Raw genomic sequence first — 6,000 nt, forward strand, 5'->3', positions numbered from 1 at the left:
GAAGACGCCGCGGTTGTCTCCACCCTGTACGGAGTGGCGGGCGAGGAAGACATCGAGGCACCGTAGCAGCCGCCACAGAACCCTCACCACACTACTCCCTCGCGCGCCTCAGGAGAGGATACGCATCCGGGCCGCATTCCTCGCTCACGCATGCGAGATTGAACCGCGTTCGCCGGCTCACCCTCACAAGCTTTCAGTCGTACGGAACCTCACGGTGACGCCAACGGAAGTGCGCCTGGAGTGTCCATGTAATTGCTATCGCAATAAAAGGAACCCCAAGGAAAGCGTGCACAGACCCGCACCTGCCGGAGTCAGCGTGCCCTTCGGTGGCGATGCAAAATGGTAGAAACAGGTGGGGTGCCGTTGCAGGATGCGCATCCGATACTTATTCCTGGTGCCGATGAACCACCGTCGCGTGGAGAACATCGAGCATTAGCGGACTCCGATGTAACCTCAGACATCTGTCGGCTGCGGAGGCTTACTTTTCCGTCGCAAATCGCTCGGGCCTTTTCCGGTGTCTAGTACAGTGCGCACGTCTAAGGGTCTACATCTTCTTCTTCCTCGTCTATATAATACTATGAAAACCAGTGATCGCACTGCTCGCGTGGAAGAAAAACGCAAATGTTAATTTTAGCTTGCATAAAAATAAAAAAATAAGGTTGATTCCTCCTGTATGAAAAACCTCAGCCACGATTTTGTAGCGGTGCCTTTTCTAACGGTATTTCTTCTCGTGGTTTTGCGCCTCGTGAGTGCTCTGAGGGACGCTCCTTCCGCATTATCAATAGGATCCGCGGGTAAAGACTGTAGATGAATAAAGTGGCATAGAATCTAGCAAAGGCATCGCTACAAATTAGAGCCCTTTATTGCTATGTACCACCTCACTGCCAAAGAGAAAGTCAGCAGGGAACTAATTGGCTTCATTAAGCAAGACGAAATCGTCCGTACATCAAACTCTATTCATGTAAAAGTGCAGTTAGTGTCGTTGTGATGTGATACACTGATAGAACTTCGTATAACGGAGATTTATTTAAAACTTTGCAAAATCGTCTTTGAATAGGTTCGAAATATATCCCTGCAATTATTTCTCCCATTGGTTTAGAAATGCTAGCACCGCGATGGCGTGCATCTTCATGCCATTACCAGTAAGCACAAACGAAACTGTTCGATACGACATTGTTGCCCCACGCCAAGTAATTGTGTCCTAAAATGTTGACGTCAAGTAGAAAACTTGGATCAGTTAGTATTGCAATTTGTTACGAGATCACTTCAACCGCACTATACGGGTGCAGACTGAGACAGTGAATGAATAAGTATGATTAGGTAATGAAAAGAGAATACATATGTGTAGAAAAGACATCAAAGAGTAATCGAATGCGGGGCTCAAATCCAAGTGTGCATCATACTAGCGCGATTACTTCGTCCGTTGACGCTTTAATTCTGAAGGAAACATAGCTTGAACATAACTCTCTAGAGCAATGCTGCTGTATGTGACTGTTGCGCAATAATAACGTGTAACGCTCAAAGTGCAATTGTTCTCACGCACAAGCCTAAATGATCGATATGCAGAGATACGGTTTGGCATTGAGAATCGCAGCGTTCCGCCTTGTGCTGCTGGCATACGAGTGTTGCGTGCACAACTACAACAGTGTTCCTACTGTGCCGCTGTGTGCACGCCACCCCTTGGTGCGCACAGTGATCTGAGCTGTACGCACAGTGCACACACCTCAAGCTACAAATTCTTGTAGTTTTCCGTCGGTATTACCTCGTTCACCATCAAGCCGGAAGGCCTGAAGTGCAGCTGGCGGCATTCCCCCCTTCATCCAGTGTCGTGAGACACCTTATACCTGCCAGGGCGCTGTTTCTGATGCGCAGCGGAAGTGGCCTCACGTGCTGACTTCCGCCAAAATGTCTCCTCCTCGTATTCTCGCAACGTCTCAAAAGCGTTGGCGCAACGCTAAACCTTTCTCAATAGAGCGTTTTAGTTTCAAGTACGCAGAAGATTTGCGTATGCTAATTTGAGAGGGCTACGCGCCCCATGCGTGGGACGCTTATAGTATCGCGTGCGCAACAGTCAGTAGATGAAGATCTCACAAACGTATAGCTCATTGCTTTTGCATGTCTGCTGCTGCCCTATTCTGGCGGACATAAATGGTTAATGTGAAACATATTTGAGTATCACACGTTGCGAAGCAAGCCTGGGCCGTTCGATTTCGATAAGCGCAAAGGCGCAGCACCCCGCACACCGTCGGTGCGATCGCATAGAATGTTGAAACTGCTCTCGGCGGCTTTGAGTTCTTGCGCAACCAGCTCGCATAGCCTGTCACGTACGTTGGGCGCGCAACGCAAGGGTGCAGATTTTAGAGGCAGTACGTGAGACGCGATGTGGCTCCCTGAATTCGGCGCATGCGCATTTTGATCCCACAAGATTTCACGTACGTGGAGCTAAAACAAGAACAGTTGCGCGGCCGCAAGCACCCACGTATACTCCGTTTGATACATCAGGTGCAACGCCGTGGAAGCTACGCAAGTAGTCCGGTCTCCAAATTGCATCACTCCACGCGTTCCGCCTATGTCGCGCTGCGCGCCAGCGGCGTTTGATCGCCTGAGCATACACGTGAGACTGCCGCGACTGGCTGCAAATAAAAAAGTGCCTGTGGTTTGGCTCTGGTTAAACCTAGTTGCATTGCGAAAGCAAGAGCTGCATGGCGATGCTTGTGGTCTCGAGTCGCACGTTCTTCGAACACGTCATTCTTAACAGGCTAAACGAGTACACTGAAAGCAATGGGCTGCTGCCCCATACGTTGATAGGCTTCAGATCAAATCTGTCCACTCAAGACATTATGTGGCAAATTCAGCAAGATATCCTACATCCGGGTCCTATAAGAGCTACCCGTACATTTCTAGGGCTGGACGTGAGTAAAGCGCTTGACAATGTGTCACATGCTTCAATACTCACAAATCTGACCCAAATGAATGTCGGGAAGCGCACTTATAGCTATATTACAAGCTTTCTCAAGGATCGCACTGCCGAAACACATTTTGGGGACATTAAAAGTGGACAATTTCAATTAGGTACAAGGGGCACCCCTCAGGGTGCGGTCCTCTCCCCCTTCCTTTTCAATGTGACCATGCGAAACCTGCCTCCATTACTGGAAAGGATCCCGCATATCAAACACTCCATCTATCCCGCATATCAAACACTCCACCTATGCCGATGATATCACCATCTGGACAAATAGCGGTTCCGATGGAGAAATCATGGAAGCATTACAAGCAGCCGCGGATACCGTACAAAATTTTGTGCGACAGAATGGTCTAGCGTGCTCGCCGACAAAATCGGAGCTTCTCGTCATCCGTGATAAATCAACCAAACAAGCCACCCAAAGGGACGCCACCTCCCCTATACGAGTCAGTATGGAAGACGGCCCAGTTCCGCCCGTAGTGACTATAAGAGTCCTGGGCATGGTAATTCAACATAACACCCATAATTATGAGGCGATTGTCCGATTACGGACGACAGCCCGCCAAATATGTGGCCTAATCAGATGAGTAGCCACACGACACCGCGGTATGAAGGAGGCTGATATCTGCCATTTGACGCAGGCTTTCCTGATCAGTCGCGTCGTGTATTCCTTCCCTTACTACCAATTCGCCTTTCTGACAAGGAAAAGGTTAACAGCGTCATTCGCACAGCTCATAAAGCTGCCCTTGGTCTCCCGAGGTATGCGAACACTGAACGATTACTTGAGCTAGGTATATACAATACCCTAGACGAACTCGTGGAGGCCCATAAAACAGCCCAACGTGAACGACTCTCCCGCACCGCAACTGGCAGGGTTATACTAAGTAAACTTGGGCTGAATCCCGTTATGAATTCAGCAGGAAGAACAACATTACTCGGTGCGGTCAAAAGCCGTTTGGTTATAAAACCGCTACCCAAGAACATGCTCTCTGGGAGACACGACAAGAGGCCGTCTGCCAGAGCCAAGGCCCTTCAAGAAAGGTACCAAAGCAACCAGCACACCGCTTATGTCGATGCAGCAAAGCAAAATCACCAAACTAATGTAGTGAGCGTCGTGACCGGAGAGGGAAGTATCCTCAACGCCGCGACCATAAAAACAGCGTCCACCGTGGAAGCGGAAAAGACTGCCATTGCTTTGGCCATCATGAATCCCTCCGTGCAAACTATCATAAGCGACTGCAAAAGGGCAATAGTCAACTTTTCGAGAGGCAGCATAGGCGTCTGTGCAGCGCGAGTCCTACGGGACTTTAATAATGAAAACACTGTTGAACTCGTATGGGTCCCTGCCCATTCGGGGAATCAAGGGAATGAGGAGGCGCACTAGGTAGCCCGAGGTCTAATCAACCGGGAGATGTGCCCCTCAGACTCGGATCCCATGGATGAGGCCCCGACGACATACCACGAAATAACAAACTATTACAAGCAAAAAAGGCGAATCTACCCGCCTCCAAACGCAAGCCTCACGTGAGCGCAAGCCTCGATCCTGCGTCGAATCCAAACTAAATCGTTCCCCAACCCACATTGGCTAGCCATAATTACCAACGGGCAATGGAACCCAATATGTCAAAATTGCACAAATCAAACATTGGCTACCCAAAATCACACTCTTTGGGGGTGCGAGGGCTTACCCCCTCCCAGGTCGCTCCTGCCAGCTCCCTCACAACAGACGTGGGAAGAGCTGTTCAGAACGCCGGATGAAAAAGTACAAAAAGCCCTCGTTGCATGGGCTGAAAGGGTCGCTCCTCGTGAGGGGCCATTCTAGGACTCGGGCCTGCCAGATCATAACTGAGCAGAGTCTCAGTAAAGTTGTTACCACCACCTTCCTCCGTTTCCTTGGCACATCGTCTATGCAGCGTCTCATTCCGACGCTCTCAAGAACTCAAAGCGGTCTCTTCCGCAGTTAAACAGTCACTCTGGTACGCGGCACGACTCCTTCTAGCCGTATCTTCGTTACGACTCTTCTCGAGTCGTGCGGCGCGTTCTTCTGGCGTGTCTTGAGTGCGTTGTCTCTTCCTCGCTTCGTTCTGTCGTTTTTGCCTCTCTTTCGCTCCCTCCATAACGACTAAATACACCGACTCGAAGCGCATATATATATATATATATACCTACCGCGAGGCGAACCCTCCTCTCCCTCTACCCCAGCGGAGCACATCTGCTGGAACGAGCGGTGACGGTAGTGGCGTCGACGGCAGCGCCATCTGCTGCGGCGTTGCTTGGCAACGGCGGCTGAACTTCGTTCGTCGGCCATGGCATACGGCATACGGCGCGACGAGCCGAAATGGCTCGCTGGTGTAGTAAAGCTTTCGCTTTAATATTAACGAAATTGAAATTAATATAAAAAACATGTTAGCAGCCAAATGAGTGCATGGTTTGTTTGTTTCGAAGCGTAAATTCTGATGTTCATTCAGAACTTATATACAGAACGTTTTCACAAAAATCGATCAAAAGACAGCGAACTGTTTCTAAGTGCGAACGCAGCCACTGCAAAAAGTATCTCCATCCTCCACAACGTTGCACCTGATGTATGAAACGGAGTACGCACCGCGTGAGTGGGTGCCTACGAAGCAGTAATATTTGGCCAGACGCTCTAGTTGAGAGATGGAATGCTCGCTGGCACACGTGGGCGTCGGTCGCGTGCCGCTCAGCGCCTCCATGGACCAGCTTCAGAAACTGCTGTAACAAACTCACGCGCCTTCCTTCGTTCAAAACAATCTTGGAAAACGCACTCTCGCGGGCACGCGAGAGCACGCGAGAACGACTCACGTCACGCAAAGCCCGCAGCGGCCGCTACACAACGCCTGCTAAGGTGCGGGTGCCCACAAAACTCTGGACGCGCTCCTGCATACAGAGCATGCACACAGCCGCCTCCGAGGGTTCCCTACGTACGCAGAGCTGTGGTGGACACACAAGTACTGTTTAGTTTTAGTACTACGTACGTTGCGTACGCAGAGGCATTGCGTACCTAAGAGCACTACGCT

Source organism: Dermacentor variabilis, chromosome 6, assembly GCF_050947875.1.
Source record: "Dermacentor variabilis isolate Ectoservices chromosome 6, ASM5094787v1, whole genome shotgun sequence".
NCBI lineage: Eukaryota > Metazoa > Arthropoda > Arachnida > Ixodida > Ixodidae > Dermacentor > Dermacentor variabilis.